This window comes from Loxodonta africana, chromosome 17 (assembly GCF_030014295.1).
Source record: "Loxodonta africana isolate mLoxAfr1 chromosome 17, mLoxAfr1.hap2, whole genome shotgun sequence".
In the NCBI taxonomy this organism is placed as follows: Eukaryota; Metazoa; Chordata; class Mammalia; order Proboscidea; family Elephantidae; genus Loxodonta; species Loxodonta africana.
The window spans coordinates 55,189,518-55,208,331 of record NC_087358.1 but is presented as its reverse complement, the minus strand read 5'-3'; positions in this window follow the sequence as shown (position 1 = coordinate 55,208,331).

Below are 18,814 nucleotides of genomic sequence, written 5' to 3'. Positions count from 1 at the left end.
ACATAGTGATTCTAACTAAAAAAGGAAATGATTATACAAATATGTTTCCATTTTCAAATGTCTCATTCCCCAGCTGTAATTATAATGGAAATTATGTGTTTGTTTTCTAGGTAGAAACAAAGAAAAGCACACGTTTCAGAAGAATGGCATGGTGCATATCGCAGGCAGGCATGCTTGACCAATAAACCGAAGTAAAAACTGAGTAACTAAGTACTCCGTGGCTGATAGAATCCGTGATATAGAAGCAAGGTAAGCCTGTGAAGCGTATTGATCACTGAACATGGGCTTTTTCTTTTTTCTTTTGAACCTTGGGTTTGTGGACTGTTTTCTTAAATACTTAAAATGGAAGCTAAAGCTGAAATATTTTTGAAGTGCCTTTTAAGAAAGGGTTTTTGAAAACCATGAATAGCTCCAAATGTGGTTAAAAGAATGTGCGTGATCAGAATACCAACACTGGTGAACTTTTAATGCATGATTAAGAGTTTTAACTTCCGTCCTTGAATCTCACGGTAACATCTCATTGCTTTCTAGCCTCCTGGATTTTGCTCCTTGAGTTCTTTTCTGTAAACACCAATCACTTGAAACTGAACATCCAGAAGATTAGCCATTTCAAGATTCATATGTCCTGACTTACTAAAATATGCTAATATAGGAAATTCTAAGGGATGTAGTCTTTTTTTTTTTTTTAATAATCTTTCGCACTTCTCCATTCAAGGCAAATGTCATAACTAAATACTGAAATATTATTGCAAGCATATTTTATGCATATTGCAAACATTAAAAACTGATTCTGCTGGAATTTTCTTAGACTCCAAGATTGCTTCTAAAAATCACATAAGACTAACTCATTTTCATGACAGATTTATTGAAGACCAGAGATAGATTAAATCGTGGAAATTATATTTTACATTAAAGATAAATTAAAACCATAAATTAAATGTGTGCACAGATGAGCCCAGTCTTAGCAAACAGTAATCAGGTGCTGTTTAATTTTCCTGTACTAAATAGATTCATCAGGACCCACTGAGTCTCTCTAGTAATTTTCAGTATCCCCCATATGCCTGACATTTGCTTCATTAAAACTAGGTCTCCTTATAATCATAAGGCATGGCACACTCTTTTATTAAGAAGAAAAGATGGTGTTGCCATCCTCATATTTTAATCTGAAAGCATATATCTGCTGTTCTTTATATTGATATGTTCAGGAAGTTAAACAACCTCGAGAGAAAGATTTATTATAATTGAGGAAAGCTCATCTACTCCCTAAATACATAATTAGGGAATAAAGTTTTATGTGTTAATGTGTTTTTTGGGGGGTGTAAATTCAGAATGTAAGGATTCTTTTTCAAACAAATGAAGTCTCCAGCTTATTTAAAAAATATTTTATAGCATTGTCATTCAGTGCTTATAAAGCATGGTGAAGCAAAGGATTTGATATGGTTTAATGCTTGCTATGTTTTCTAAATGAATTTTGAACTATTTAATTTAAAAGCTGTCTCTTCAGATTAATTTTATTGATAATAAATTAATTCTATAATCGCTCCATCATTTCAGATTAATCATTACTGCATTATTTCAATCAGAGAAAACAATTGCACTTTTGCAATTTTGTTTTTGTTCATTCTATTCTGAGTTACAGTCTGAATTAATGGTCTATGCTTCTCTCTGTGATAAGAAGTTAACTTAATTAAGTTTGGGGCTACGGGGCAAAAACCGTGAATTCACTTAGAGTTTGCAAGCAGCACAATGCCACGATGTAATAGAATTGAAGAAAGAGTGCATATTTGCAAGCACTAAGTGTGAAGCCTAAACTATCATTGTAGATATTGCTCCGAATTCCAGTTTTGATCATAAATGGATTTTCAGTAAACATGTGAAATTAGATTCCTTATAACTAAATGGGTTTGGAAATATATTAAACAAACAAACATCATGCCGAATTCATCTTACTTCTTAACATATTCTATGTTTAATGTTGACAACTGCAATGCAAGCTACTCACACCCCTGTTTCAAATATCAAATATAAATGCAACATACGTAAATGCTACAGGTTAATAGATTTCCATAAGCTCAAATTGCTTCAGTCTCAAAATGTAAATATTTCAAAGCCCAATATGAAAAGAATAGTTTTTTTAGTATTTTCTGTATTGTGTCCAATCCCAGTAAAATCAGAGCTTTTTATATTTCTTTGAAATCTACGAGTTAATATGACTGAAATGTTAAAAAAAAAAAAAAAGTTACGGTTTTAGGACTGTAAAAGAGGTATGAAAACACATTCAGTCCATTATTTTACAGATGAACAAATGGGGTGGAAAAGTTAATTTTCCTGTCCATGTCTAGCTTGCCAGCTAATGACAGATTTGACAGGATAATTCAAGATAACTAATTCTTATACCAATGCATGGTTCTTTACAAAATACCACCCTTCATCTTTAATTTACACCAACGCAACATACAGGAATGTTTCACATAGATGCTATTTTTCCCTCAATGCAGCCTTCTCTAATTTACAGGGCTCAGGTCTTCTGAATTGCCTCTAAGTAATTGTCAACCTTTCTCCCTTTGTTCTAAGCAGACAGTTACCCCACTCAACACCTCATGTAAAGTTTTCTATCTTCTATCAAAATTCTTCCAACAACAAAATATGAATTTCTTTCTATTCCTGGAAATACAGAGCTGATCAAAACAAAATGGCCAGGGAGAAGACCAGCCATATGCTGGAATTTGGTGTTTGCTTACTTAAGATTTAAGCATTCTTGGTAAAGAATGATGTTTCTTAAATACAGGAATGATACACTGTTTCAGCATGCAGGTAACCGCTGGGAAGAGAGACAGGGAAAGTCAAAGGATATCAAGCTTTAGTTCTGTAAATGAAAGACTTTTCTTCCTTCCTTCCTTTCTCCCTCCTTCCCTTTCTCCATGGAAGCCCTGGTGGCCTAGTGTTTATGTGCTACAGCTGCTAACCAAAATGTCGGCAGTTTGAATCTACCAGGTGCTCCTTGGGAACTCTATGGGGCAGTTCTGCTGTGCCCTGTAGGGTTCCTATTAGATGGAATGGACAACAATGGGTTTGGTTTTGGTTTTCCTTTCTTCCTCCCATCCTTCTTTACTCCCTTCTTCTCCCTCACACTTTATCCTGTCTCCCTCTCTCTCCTTCCCTCCCTGCTTTCTTTCTGTTTCTTCCTTCTTTTCTTTTTTCCCTTGGTTTAAAAGAATAACCTAAAGCAATATGAGTCATATATGGTGGGGGGGGGTGGGGTCTGTTTAATTATTTGTCTACTTTTACATATGCTTTAACATAACAAGATTAAAATTAAATAATTAAAATTTAAAAAGCAATGGACCCTCATCAATGACTACCAAAAATGGCAGACTAACAAAACTGTATTTCTGTAATTTCAAGAGACAAACTCGGATAAGGCCAACTTGGATTAAATTTACACTCTGAAACTGCCTCCAGGTGAAATATCAAAATATTCCTACTTATGTTTATGTGAATAGATAGTAAATATTTCCAAAGCTGCATAATTTGTGATTTAAGAGAGAGACCAGAAGTCCATTTAATGGACTAGAATTTTCCAAAGCTTAGAAAGATTTATCTTTATAAGAAATATGTTGATTTCCAGACCTGTAGTCTTATAATTTTATGTATTCCCAAAATAAGCTTACTAACACTAAAGAAATTTAGCAGAGACAATAAAAGTCTACAATCCTTTCAGTTGCTTGCATTTCCAGTTCAGAAGATTATTAGGCAACCGGTTCCCATAAAATTACTGAGTGGGATTTGAACCAGTAGCAAGACTTGTAGTGATCTACATATTACCAAACTTTTAAAATTATTTTCTTCAGGACCTAGAACTGAAAGCTATGTTCCTGGATGCAAACTTTTATTCTGGTGTGTCAATCCTTTTACTAATTCCTCCCAAAGAGAAAAGTATGGATAACTACCCAAATTCCTATATAATGGCTATACAGAATTACTTGGACATTATTAGTAAAATATAATAGTTTAGTCCCTGCCGAAGACAAATTCTGCAACATAAGTAATCCCAGAGAGTTCCTTACAGGGGGCACAGTCATCTATCATTCAAATTCTGCTTTGAGCGATCGCATTTACTTAGTCTCATTAAATGTAGTTGTCAAAAACAATAAAATAATGTAGAGTTTCATCTTTTCTCTTAACTTTTATATCTCCTTGTTCTTTTTTCCTTTTTAATTTTTTCTGCCAACCTTCACATTTCACCTCCTTTGACTGTCACTATTTGATAAAGAAATAAATGGTCAAGAATTTAAAAAGCCTCTATTGTGTGCTACACAATGTGCAAAAGACTTTTACAATCATATCATTCTTTTTTAACCATTACCCAAAAAAACCCAGTGCCATCGAGTCAATTCCAATTCATAGCGACCCTATAGGACAGAGTAGAATTGCCCCATAGAGTTTCCAAGGAGTGCCTGGCGGATTTAAACTGCCGACCCTTTGGTTAGCAGCCATAGCACTTAACCACTATGCCACCAGGGTTTCCTTTTTAACCCTTAGGCACTAATATCTCTCTTGGGAATTTTTGTTTTATTGTTAAAATGTTCTTTTTACTTATTTCAAAATGATCTATTTACTTTGATTTTTAGTGGTTTTAGTCTGACATTCCTGAGTGTAATTTTCTTTATAATTAGCCTGAATTTATTAAAGTCTGAGTTTTGGAAATGTCTCAGCCATTCTCTTCTCAGGTAGTGCTTCTATCTCAATATCATTGTCTTCTCATTATGGAATGGTAACATATTTGATCTTCAGAAATTTTCATTATACTTTGTCTTAGTTACCTAGTGCTGCTTTAACAAAGAGAAATTTATTTTCTCACGGTTTAGGAGGCTAGAAGTCCAAATTCAGAGCACCAGCTCTAGGGGAAGATTTTTTCTCTCTGTCAGTTTTGTAGGAAGGTCCTTGCCTCTTCACCTTCTGCTTCCTGCTTTCTTAGAGATCTCTGTTTGTGGGCATCTGTCTTATCTCATCTCTGCTCTGTTTGCTTATTTAATCTCTTTTAGATCTCAAAAGACATTGACTCAAGATATACCCTGCACTACTCCTTCTTCATTAGTGTAACACAGACAACCCATTCCCAAATGGGGTTATAACCACAGGCATAGAGGTGAGAATTTACAACACATATTTTGGGGGAACATAATTCAATCCCTAACATACTTCTCACACAATTTTCTTTGTTTTCTATCTTTTGTTGCTCCATGCATTAAATTCCCATAACTTTCTCTCTAGTCTACTAACTCTCTTGAATTGTATCTAATTTGCTGTTAAACTCAAACATTGAGTTTAATTTTAGTTTTTGGAGTTCGGCTTCTAGTGTTTTTATGGTTATATTATCTACCAATTTTTTTTTTTTCATTTAACTTTTAACTTTTCAAATATACTAAGCAAAGTGTTGTAAAGTCCATGTCTAATAATGCCAGGATCCTTATATCTTCCGAATTAGATTTTGTAGGCTCTGTATTTATGCTGTTTTTGGTTAATTATTTTTTTTAAATGGGGTTACGTGAAAGTTTACAGAGCAAACTGGTTTCTCATTCAACAATTTTTACACAAATTGTTTTGTGATATTGGTTGCAATCTCTGCAATGTGTAAACACTCTCCCTCTCTCCACCCCACATTCCCTATTTCCATTCATTGAATTTTCCCATACCGTTTTGCCTTCTCATCTTTGCTTTTGGGCATGCTTTGCCCATTTGGTCTCTTACACATGATTTAACTAAGAAGTATGTTTCTCACGTGTGTTATTGTCGTTTTATAGATCTGCTTAATCTTTGGCTGAAAGATTACCTTCAGGAATGACTTCAGTTCTGAGTTAAAAGGGTGTCGGGGACCATAGTCTCTGGGATTCCTCTAGTCTCTGTAAGACTAGCAAGTCTGGTCTTTTTTGTCAAATTTGAATTTTGTTCCACATTTTTCTCCCACTTGGCCTGGGAATCTTTATTGTGAAACCTATCAAAGCTGTCGGTGGTGGTAGCCGGGCACCATCTAGATGTTCTAGCACCAGGCTGGTAGAGGCTGTGGTAGTTGTGGTCCTTTAGTCCTTTGGACTAGTATTTCCCTTGTGTCTTTGGTTTTCTTCATTCTCCTTTTCTCCCAACAGAATGGGACCAGTAGATGTTCCTTAAATAGCCCCTCACAAGCTTTTAAGACCCCAGATGCTATTCACCAAAGTTGGATGCAGAGCATTTCCTTTATGAACTATGTTATACCATTTGACCTAGGTGTCCCATAAGACCATGGACTCCATCCCTCAGCCCCAGTAACTAGGTCCCTCAAGGTGTTTGGATGTGTCTAGTAAGTTTACATGACTTTGACATGATAAAGTTGTGCTGACTTTCCTATAATGTGTATTGTCTTTCCCTTCACCAAACTTAACACATGTCTACTGTCTAGTTAGTGATTTCCCCTTCCTATCCTTCCCCTCCCTAGTAACCATAAAAGATTGTTTTTTTGTGTGTGTGTAACCCTTTTCTTGTGTTTCCATAATAATGGTCTCATACAGTATTTATCCTTTTGAGGTTGCCTTATTTCACACAGCATAAGGCTGTGGTAGTTGTGGTTCTTTAGTAGTCTTTGTACTAGCATTTCCCTTGTGTTTTTGGTTTTCTTCATTCTACTTTTCTCCCGGTAGAATGGGACCAGTGAATGTATCTTAAATAGATTCATTCAGATTCATCCATGATGCAAAGGATTTTGCATTCATCCTTGTCTTTATCATTGTACTGTATCCCACTGTGTATGTACCATAATTTGTTTATCCATTTGTCTGTTGACAGGCACTTCGGTTGTTTCCACCTTTTTTCTATTGTGAATAATGCTGCAATTAGCATGGGTGTGCATATGTCTACTAGTGTAATGGTTCTTATTTCTCTAGGGTATATTCCTAGGAGTTGGATTGCTGGGTCATATGGTGGTTAATAGTTTTTTTTAATATCTCCAGAACTTTAGATTTAGTGTCGGATATAAAATATAAAAAAAAAAGGGGAAATAATTTTAAGTTCTGTGTGATGACCTGTTCCTCAGACAAAATTTCTTAAAGGAAGTTAGATAAAGAGCATAGTAATTTACTCCAATAAAATTGAGCATATTTTAAGCCAGGTTTCAGTCAGTGGGAGATATGGCTTGTCTCTGTTTATTATCACCTCTCTAGTGGCGTGCAAACTCAGTCCCCTTAGGTACTTAGTCATTCTCTTGCTCATCCTTTACTGTGAAATTCAGTTTTTTTTCATCCAGCATGTAATACTGCTATAAGTTCTACTGAGATTCTCAGCCTCTCACTGTCTGCTTTTTTTTTTAATTGTTTAATGAAAAGTGATTTTATTCTGTAAACCTTCATCTAAAGTACAATAATAATAATAAAATGAATCTGTCTAGAAGTTGTAAGTTCTACAAAGAGTAGTTCATTATAATTAGTGAAAAATATTTTCAGGGCAAATGAAAAACAATGGAAAAATAGGTATATGTCATCGATTTACAGAAACAATCCCAATTTGCAATATGAAAATGTAACTTTTTTTTATTAACTTTTATTGAGCTTCAAGTGAACGTTTACAAATCAAGTCAGACTGTCACATATAAGTTTATGTACACCTTACTCCATACTCCCACTTGCTCTCCCCCTAATGAGTCAGCCCTTCCAGTCTCTCCTTTCATGACAATTTTGCCAGCATTCAACTCTCTCTATCCTCCCATCCCCCTCAGACAGGAGATGCCAACACAGTCCCAAGTGTCCACCTGATATAAATAGCTCACTCTTCATCAGCATCTCTCTCCTACCCACTGTCCAGTCCCTTTCATGTCTGATGAGTCGTCTTCGGGAATGGTTCCCGTCCTGGGCCAACAGAAGGTTTGGGGACCATGAACGCCGGGATTCCTCTAGTCTCAGTCAGACCATTAAGTATGGTCTTTTTGCGAGAATTTGGGGTCTGCATCCCACTGATCTCCTGCTCCCTCAGGAGTTCTCTGTTGTGCTCCCTGTCAGGGCAGTCATCAGTAGTGGCCGGGCACCAACTAGTTCTTCTGGTCTCAGGATGATGTAGGTCTCTGGTTCCTGTGGCCCTTTCTGTCTCTTGGGCTCTTAGTTATCGTGTGACCTTGGTGTTCTTGTTCTTCATTCTCCTTTGATCCAGGTGGGTTGAGACCAATTGATGCATCTTAGATGGCCGCTTGTTAGCATTTAAGACCTCAGACGCCACATTTCAAAGTGGGATGCAGAATGTTTTCATAATAGAATTATTTTGCCAATTGACTTAGAAGTCCCCTTAAACCATGGTCCCCAAACCCCCGCTCTTGCTCCACTGACCTTTGAAGCATTCATTTTATCCCAGAAACTTCTTTGCTTTTGGTCCAGTCCAGTTGAGCTGACATTCCATGTATTGAGTATTGTCCTTCCCTTCACCTAAAGCAGTTCTTATGTACTAATTAATCAGTAAAAAACCCTCTCCCACCCTCCTTCCCTCCCCACCTCATAACCACAAAAGTATGTGTTCTTCTCAGTTTATACTATTTCTCAACATCTTGTAATAGTGGTCTTATACAATATTTGTCCTTTTGCCTCTGACTGATTTCGCTCAGCATAATGCCTTCCAGGTTCCTCCATGTTATGAAATGTTTCACAGATTCCTCACTGTTCTTTATCGACGCGTAGTATTCCATTGTGTGAATGTACCACAATTTATTTAACCATTTATCTGTTGACGGACACCTTGGTTGCTTCCAGCTTTTTGCTATTGTAAACAGAGCTGCAATAAACATGGGTGTGCATATACCTGTTTGTGTGAAGGCTCTTATTTCTCTAGGGTATATTCCGAGGAGTGGGATTTCTGGGTTGTGTGGTAGTTCTATTTTTAACTGTTTAAGGTAATGCTACATAGATTTCCCAAGTGGTTGTACCATTTTACATTCCCACCAGCAGTGTATAAGAGTTCCAATCTCTCCACAGCCTCTCCAAGATTTATTATTTTGTGTTTTTTGGATTAATGCCAGCCTTGTTGGTGTGAGATGGAATCTCTTCGTAGTTTTTATTTGCATTTCTCTAATGGCTAATGATCGAGAGCATTTTCTCATGTATCTGTTAGCTGCCTGAGTATCTTCTTTAGTGAAGTGTGTGTTCATATCCTTTTTCCACTTCTTGATTGGGTTGTTTGTCTTTTTGTGGTTGAGTTTTGACAGAATCATATAGATTTTAGAGATTAGGCGCTGGTCGGAGATGTCATAGCTGAAAATTCTTTCCCAGTCTGTAGGTGGTCTTTTAACTCTTTCGGTGAAGTCTTTAGATGAGCATAGGTGTTTGATTTTTAGGAGCTCCCAGTTATCGGGTTTCTCTTCGTCATTTTTGGTAATGTTTTGTATTCTGTTTATGCCTTGTATTAGGGCTCCTAAGGTTGTCCCTATTTTTTCTTCCATGATCTTTATAGTTTTAGTCTTTATGTTTAGGTCTTTGATCCACTTGGAGTTAGTTTTTGTGCATGGCATGAGGTAGGGATCCTGTTTCATTTTTTTGCAAATGGATATCCAGTTATGCCAGCACCATTTGTTAAAAAGACTATCTTTTCCCCAATTAACTGACACTGGGCCTTTGTCGAATATCAGCTGCTCATATCTGGATGGATTTATATCTGGGTTCTCAATTCTGTTCCGTTGGTCTGTGTGCCTGTTGTTGTACCAGTACCAGGCTGTTTTGACTACTGTGGCTGTATAATAGGTTCTGAAATCAGGTAAGGTGAGGCCTCCCACTTTCTTCTTCCTTTTCAGTAATGCTTTGCTTATCCGAGGCTTCTTTCCCTTCCATATGAAATTGGTGATTTGTTTCTCTATCACCTTAAAAAATGACATTGGAATTTGGATCAGAAGTGCATTGTATGTATAGATGGCTTTTGGTAGAATAGACATTTTTACTATGTTAAGTCTTCCTATCCATGAACAAGGTATGTTTTTCCACTTAAGTATGTCCTTTTTAATTTCTTGTAGTAGTACTTTGTAGTTTTCTTTGTATAGGTCTTTAACATCTTTGCTAAGATTTATTCCTAAGTATTTTGTGTTCTTGGGGGCTACTGTGAATGGTATTGTTTTGGTGATTTCCTCTTGGATGTTCTTTTTGTTGATGTAGAGGAATCCAAGTGATTTTTGTATGTTTATCTTACAACCTGAGACTCTGCCAAACTCTTCTATTAGTTTCAGTAGTTTTCTGGAGGATTCCTTAGGGTTTTCTGTGCATAAGATCATGTCATCTGCAAATAGAGATAATTTACTTCCTCCTTGCCAATCCGGATGCCCTTTATTTCTTTGTCTAGCCTAATTGCTCTGGCTAGGACTTCTAGCACAATATTGAATAAGAGCGGTGATAAAGGGCATCCTTGTCTGGTTCCCGTTCTCAAGGGAAATGCTTTCAGGCTCTCTCCATTTAGAGTGATGTTGGCTGTTGGCTTTCTATAAAAAAAAAAAAATTTTTTTTTTTTACAAAGCCAACAGCCAACATCACTCTAAATGGAGAGAGCCTGAAAGCATGCTTTGTATAAAAAAAATAGATGCCCTTTATTATGTTGAGGAATTTTCCTTCAATTCCTATTTTGCTGAGAGTTTTTATCATGAATGTGTGTTGGACTTTGTCAAATGCCTCTTCTGCATCAATTGATAAGATCATGTGTTTTTTGTCTTTTGTTTTATTTATATGGTGGATTACATTAATGGTTTTTTGACTATTAAACCAGCCTTGCATACCTCGTATAAATCCCACTTGGTCCTGGTGGATTATTTTTTTGATATGTTGTTGAATTCTATTGGCTAGAATTTTGTTGAGGATTTTTACATCTATGTTCATGAGGGATATAGGTCTGTAATTTTCTTTTTTTGTGATGTCTTTACCTGGTTTTGGTGTCAGGGATATGGTAGCTTCATAGAATGAGTTAGGTAGTATTCCGTCATTTTCTATGCTTTGAAATACCTTTAGTAGTAGTGGTGTTAACTCTTCTCTGAAAGTTTGGTAGAACTCTGCAGTAAAGCCGTCCGGGCCAGGGCTTTTTTTTTGTTGGGAGTTTTTTGATTACTATTTCAATCTCTTTTTTTGTTATGGGTCTGTTTAGTTGTTCTGCTTCTGATTGTGTGAGTTTAGGTAGGTAGTGTTTTTCTAGGAATTCATCCATTTCTTCTAGGTTTGCAAATTTGTTAGAGTACAATTTTTCGTAATAATCTGATATGATTCTTTTAATTTCATTTGGGTCTGTTGTGACGTGGCCCTTCTCGTTTCTTATTCGGGTTATTTGTTTCCTTTCCTGTATTTCTTTACTCAGTCTGGCCAATGGTTTATCAATTTTGTTAATTTTTTCAAAGAACCAGCTTTTGGCTTTGTTAATTCTTTCAATTGTTTTTCTGTTCTCTAATTCATTTAGTTCAGCTCTAATTTTTATTATTTGTTTTCTTCTGGTGCCTGATGGATTCTTTTGTTGCTCACTTTCTATTTGTTCCAGTTGTAGGGACAGTTCTCTGATTTGGGCTCTTTCTTCTTTTTGTATGTGTGCATTTATCGATATAAATTGGCCTCTGAGCACTGCTTTTTCTGTGTCCCAGAAGTTTTGATAGGAAGTATTTTCATTTTCGTTGCATTCTATGAATTTCCTTATTCCCTCCTTAATGTCTTCTCTAACCCAGTCTTTTTTCAGGAGGGTATTGTTCATTTTCCAAGTATTTGATTTCTTTTCCCTAATTTTTCTGTTATTAATTTCCACTTTTATGGCCTTGTGGTCTGAGACGATGCTTTGTAATATTTCAATGTCTTGGATTCTGCAAAGGTTTGTATTATGACCTAATATGTGGTCTATACTAGGGAATGTCCCATGTGCGCTAGAAAAAAAAGTATACTTTGCAGCAGTTGGGTGGAGAGTTCTGTATAAGTCAATGAGGTCAAGTTGGTTGATTGTTGTAAGTAGGTCTTCTGTGTCTCTATTGAGCTTCTTACTGGATGTCCTGTCCTTCTCCGAAAGTGGTGTGTTGAAGTCTCCTACTATAATTGTGGAGGTGTCTATCTCACTTTTCAGTTCTGTTAAAATTTGATTTATGTATCTTGCAGCCCTGTCATTGGGTGCATAAATATTTAATATGGTTATATCTTCCCGGTCAATTGTCCCTTTAATCATTATGTAGTGTCCTTCTTTATCCTTTGTGGTGGATTTAACTTTAAAGTCTATTTTGTCAGAAATTAATATTGCTGCTCCTTCTCTTTTTTGCTTATTGTTTGCTTGATATATTTTTTTTTCCATCCTTTGAGTTTTAGTTTGTTTGTGTCTCTAAGTCTAAGGTGTGTCTCTTGTAGGCAGCATATAGACGGATCGTGTTTCTTTATCCAGTCTGAGACTCTCTGTCTCTTTATTGGTGCATTTAGTCCGTTTACATTCAGCGTAATTATAGATCAGTGTTTAGTGTTGTCATTTTGATGCCTTTTTATGTGTGTTGTTGACACGTTCATTTTTCTGCTTACTTTTTTGTGCTGAGACATTTTTCTTTGTAAATTGTGTGATCCTCATTTTCATAGTATTTGACTTTATGTTTGCTGAGTCGTTATGTTTTTCTTGGTTTTGATTTTGAGTTATGTAGTTGTTATACCTCTTTGTGGTTACCTTAATATTTACCCCTATTTTTCTAAGTAAAATCCTAACTTGTGTTGTCCTGTATCGCCTTGTATCCCTCTCCATATGGCAATTCTATGCCACCTGTATTTAGTCCCTCTTTTTGATTATTGTGATCTTTTACATATTGACCTCTATGATTCCCTGTTTTGAGCATTTTTTTTTTAATTAATCTTAATTTGTTTTTGTGATTTCCCTATTTGAGTTGATATCAGGATGCTCTGTTCTGTGACCTTGTGTTGTGCTGGTATCTGATATTATTGGTTTTCTGACCAAACAATTTCCTTTAGTATTTCTTGTAGCTTTGGTTTGGTTTTTGCAAATTCTCTAAGCTTGTGTTTATCTGTAAATATCTTAATTTCTCCTCCATATTTGAGAGAGAGTTTTGCTGGATATATGATCCTTTGCTGGCAGTTTTTCTCCTTCAGTGCTCTGTGTATGTTGTTGCAGTGCCTTCTTGCCTGCATGGTTTCTGCTGAGTAGTCTGAACTTATTCTTATTGATTCTCCCTTGAAGGAGACCTTTCTTTTCTCCCTGGCTGCTTTTAAAATTTTCTCTTTATCTTTGGTTTTGGCGAGTTTGATGATAATATGTCTTGGTGTTTTTCTTTTTGTATCAAGTTTAAATGGAGTTCGATGAGCATCTTGGATATATATCCTTTCGTCTTTCATGATGTCAGGGAAGTTTTCTGTCAGCAGATCTTCAACTATTTTCTCTGTGTTTTCTGTCCTCCCTCCCTGTTCTGGGACTCCAATCACATGCAAGTTATCCTTCTTGATAGAGTCCCACATGATTCTTAGGGTTTCTTCATTTTTTTAAATTCTTTTAACTGATTTTTTTCAGCTATGTTGTTGTTAATGCCCTGGTCCTCCAGATTTCCCACTCTGCATTCTAATTCCTCGAGTCTGCTCCTCTGACTTCCTATTGCGTTGTCTAATTCTGTTATTTTATTGTTAATATTTTGGATTTCTGAATGCTGTCTCTCTATGGATTCTTGCAACTTATTAATTTTTCCACTATGTTCTTGAATAATCTTTTTGAGTTCTTCAACTGTTTTATCAGTGTGTTCCTTGGCTTTTTCTGCAGTTTGCCTTATTTCATTTCTGAGGTCATCCCTGATGTCTTGAAGCATTCTGTAAATTAGTTTTTTATGTTCTGTGTCTGATAATTCCAGGATTGTATCTTCATTTGGGAAAGATTTTGATTCTTTTGTTTAGGGGATTGTAGAAGCTGTCATGGTCTGCTTCTTTATGTGGTTTGATATCGACTGCTGTCTCCAAGCCATCACTAAGATATTGTAGTGATTTATCCTATATTTGCTCACTGAGTCTTATCTTGTTTTGTTTTCTTTCAATATACGTGGATGGGCTACTAGATTGTGCTGTCTTGATTGTTGTAGCCCTTGACTTACCTATGACCTATTACCAGCTGGTTTGGGCTGTTACCAGATATATATGCCTGAGTCTATTCACTATTCTTGAGTAGAATCTGATTTTGGGTCATCAAGTGTGTGCTGCACCCTAACACCTATCCACCTTGAGAAGTAGTGGTGATAGTTGTGTGCACCAGATTCTATTAGCAGCTGGGGTTCACACTCCAGGGGCGGCAGGATGCTGACAGGCTTCCCCCAAGTGTCAGTGAGGTAGGTGTGTCTGTATTCCTATAACACCTTGGTGGGAGGGCTCTGCAGCTGTACCTTAGGCCCCTAATGCAAGTACCTCTACAGATTGGTAGGTGTCACCCTCCTTAGACCCCTAAGGCAGGAGGCTAGTTGGTCTGGGGGGAGCTTCAGCCTTCAGTTCCCTGTTGTGGGTCAGTTAGGGGTCTGTTGAATACGCAGAGATATCAGACCTGGGAAACTTGTTTTTCCAGTAAATCCGCTAAAAAAATAAATGCATTCAGATCTCTATCGGAAATGCCTTTGCATTATAATAGCCACCTTGTTCCCTGTAGGGATGAAAGCCCGCGATATGGATCACATATGCTTGGCTGGAGCTGGTTCTGTGTTTTTAGACCAATTAGGGAAGGATTTTTGGTCCCTGGGTTTTTTGTGGTTGCTTCTCTCAGGCCGGAAGATTGGGTTAGGAAAAGACCAAAAAAAAAAAGAGGGGGGAGCCACTGAGCCGTTCTCCCTCTGGCTCAGGAAATTCCAATGTTAATGAAGCCTCCTGGGAAGGGGAGGGGAGGGTTCAGAAAAACAGGAGAGAGTAGCACCCCGGAATATAGACAAAGTTGCTTATCTTGCTTGGGATGACTATTTTATCTGAGATTCCCAAGGGGCGTATCACCTATGTGTGTTGGCTGGGTAGAGATTGCCCCTGAGGGTCTGGCCCACAGAAGCTGAGGTCAGATCCTCCGCTGTCAGTCCAAAACCCAGCGTCACGGTTCCCCAGCTGGGATGCTGCACTCCCGGCTCCAAAACCAGTCACTGCCTCCCAGGGACTTCTCCCACCAGCCGCGTCGCTGCGCCACCCACGCGGACCTGCTGGGCCCCCTCCCGAGGTCAGTTCCGGGGGGGTAGGGCTGTGCCCCATGTTTGCGCCGTGACAGGATGTCCTGCTCAGCTTCCTTGCCCCCAGTCCAAAGCCCTGCGCCAAGGTTCCCCGCCTGGGACGCTGCACTCCTGGCTCGAAAACCAGTCGCTGCCTCCTGGGGACTTCTCCTCCCGCCACCCGCGTCTCCGCACCACCCGCGCTGACTGGCTGGGCCCCCTCCCGAGGTCAGTTCAGGGGGGTAGGGCAGTGCCCTGTGTTTGCACCGTCACAGGATGTTGTGTTCAGCTCCCCTACGCCCAGTCCTAAGCCTGGCGCCAAGGTTACCTGACTGGGACGCTGGCTCTAGGCTCCGAAAACAGTCGCTGCTTCCCCATAGTTGTTCGTTCTCCGTCTCTGTCACTCAGGTCAACTCTTTAAATCTCTGTTTGTTGTTCAGGGTTCGTAGATTGTCATGTATGTGATCGATTCACTTGTTTTTCTGAGTCTTTGTTGCAAGAGGGATCCGAGGTAGCATCTACCTAATCAGGCATCTTGGCCCCCCGACTCTTACTGTCTGCTTTTTGATTATTATTTTTTACCATCAGAGACACCGATTTTGAATGAAGAAATACTTAGGAGAAAAAGCCCTGTGAAATGCCTAGCTCACAATCTGGGTGTTTTCCATCTTTTTGGGCCCTTGGCCCTGCAAGTTCTTGCTGAAAAGGTAGTTCCTTGATAGCTTCAAAAGATGTTTTCTATATGTTATTCTTTTTTTTTTTTTTTGGTCTCATCACATATGTTGCTCCAAAACAAGGTAGTTCAAAAATTCTGGGAGGAAAATTTATATTAAGTGATTTTTAAATAGCTTATTAGCAATTTCAGAAATGACATATAATAATTTCATTGAGTCAATGAAATAGAATTATAATGGGAATTATTGTTTTTCACATAAAATATAAAATATCACATTTTGACTAATGAAAAATTTAGAAAAACAAACTAGAAAACCAATGTTCATGATGATTTGATAGTCATAATACATCGCTGGAGTTGAAAATCTCATATTCTGAGAAGAAAATGCTTTCATAAATTTAATCATAAGTCACATAAAGAATCACATGAGCATCTCAATTGACCCAGAAAAACATTTGATAAAGTCCAACACCCATTCTTGATTAAAGCTCTCAATATAATAGGTATAGAAAGGAAATTTCTGAAGATAACAAAGAGCATCTATACGAAACAACAGCCAATACCATTTTTTAAAAAATTAAAAAAAAAAATTATCATACTTTAGATGAAGGTTTACAGAACAAACTAGTTTCTCATTAAATGGTTAGTACACATATTGTTTTATGACATTGATTAACAACCCCACAACAGGTCAACTCTCTCCCCTTCCAAACTTGGGTTCCCTATTACCAGCTTTCCTGTCCCCTCCTGTAGTCTAGTCATTGCCCATGGGCTGTTGTGCCCCTTTAGTCTTGTTTTGTTTGGTAGGCCTGTCTAATCTTTGGCTGAGGGATGAACTTTGGGAGTGATTTCATTACTGAGCTAAAAGGGTTTCCAGGCGCCATGCTCTTGGGGTTTCTCCAGTCTCTCTCAGGCAAGTAAGTCTGGCCTTTTTTTGTGACTTAGAATTTTGTTCTACATTTTCTCCAGGAGACTCTAATATGATCCCTGTCAGAGCAGTCAGTGGTGGTAGCTGGGCACCATCTAGCTGTACTGGATTCAGTCTGCTGGAGGCTTTGGTAAATGTGGTCCATTAGTCCTTTGGACTAACCTTTCCCTTGTATCTTTAGTTTTCTTCATTCTCCCTTGCTCCTGAAAGGGTGAGACAGTTTAGTATTTTCGATGGCCGCTCACAGGCTTTAAAGTCTCCAGACCCTATTCACCAAAGTCAAATGTAGAACATTTTCTTTATAAACTATGTTATGCCGATTGAGCTAGATGTTCCCCAAGACCAGGGTCCCCACAGCCTTGAGCCCAGTAATTCAGTCCCTCAGGGAGTTTGGATGTGTCTATGCAGCTTCCATGACCTTACCTGGTACAAGTTGTACTGTCTTACCCTTCACCAAAGTTACCACTTATCTATTGTTTATTTGTATTTTTCCATCACCACCCCTTTCCTCCCCCGTAACCATTAAAAATTGTTTCTTTTTTGTGTGTAAACTTTTTCATGAGTTTTTACAGTAGTGGTCTCATACAATATTTGTCCTTTTGTAATTGACTTATTCACTCAGCATAATGGCCTCCAGACTCATCCGTGTTATGAGATCCTTCACAGATTCATCATTGTTCTTTATGTCTGCATAATACTTCACTGTTTATCTGCTCATCTATTGGTAAGCATATAGGTTGTTTCCATCTTTTTGCTATTGTGAACAATGCTGCAATGAACATGGGTGAACGTATGTCTGTCCATGTGATGAATCTTATTTCTCCAGAATATATTTTCAGGAGTGGGATTACTGGATCATATGGCATTTCTATTTCTACCTTTCTAAGGAAGTGCCATATTGTTTTCCAAAATGGTTGTATCATTTTGCATTCCCATCAGTAGTGTATAAGAGTTCTGGTCTCCCCACAGCCTCTCCAACATTTGTTATTTCCTGTTTTTTTTTTTTTTTTCTGGTGCCAGTAATGCTGGGAGAGATGATATCCCAATGTGGCTTTGATTTGCATTTCTTTAATGGCTATAGATTGTGAGCATTTCTTCATGTGTTGGTTGGCCCCTTGAATGTCTTCTTTGGTGAAGTATCTGTTCATTTCCTTTGCCCATTTTTCATTTGGATTATTTGTCTTTTTGTTGTAAAGGTGTTGGATTTTCCAACAGGGTTTAGAGATTAGACCTTTTAGTGATTTGTAATAGCCAATTTTTTTTTCCCTAATGCGTAGGTTCCCTTTTTACTTATTTGGTGAAGTCTTTTGTTGAGTATAAGTGTTTAATTTTTAGAAGTTCCCGGTTGTCTAGCTTGCCTTCTGGGGTTTGTGTGTTGCTGGTTATGGTTGTATCATGTTAATGCTGTGTTTTAGGGCCTTTAGCATTGATCCTATTTTTTTCTTCTATGAACTTCATAGTTTCTGGTTTTATATTTAGGTCTTTGATCCATTGTGAATTAATTTTTGTGTAGGTGTGAGGTATAGGTTCTGTTTCATTTTTTTGCAGATGGACTTCCAGTTCTGCCAGCACCATTTGTTTAAAAGACTGTGTTTTCCCCATTTGATGGACTTCAGGCCTTTATGAAAGATCAGGTGACCTTAGCTGGATGGATTTTCATCTGGGCTCTCAATTCTGTTCCATTAGTCAATGTATCTGTTGTACCAGTACCAAACCATTTTGACTACCATAGCTGTATAGTAGGTTCTGAGGTCAGGTAATATGAGTCCTCCTACTTTATTCTGCTTCTTCAATATTGCTTTACATATCCAGGGCTTCTTCCCTTTCCATATGCAGTTATTGATTAGTTTTTCCATCTTTTTAAAGAATGTTATTGGTATTTGGAGTGGGATTGCTTTGCATTTGTAGATTGATTTGGGTAGAATTGTCATTTGGAAAATGTTGAATCTACTCAACCATGAACATGGATGTTTTTCCATTTGTGTAGATCTCTTTTGGTTTCTTGCAATAGGGTTTTGTAGTTTTCTTTGTATAGGTCTTTTACATCCCTGGT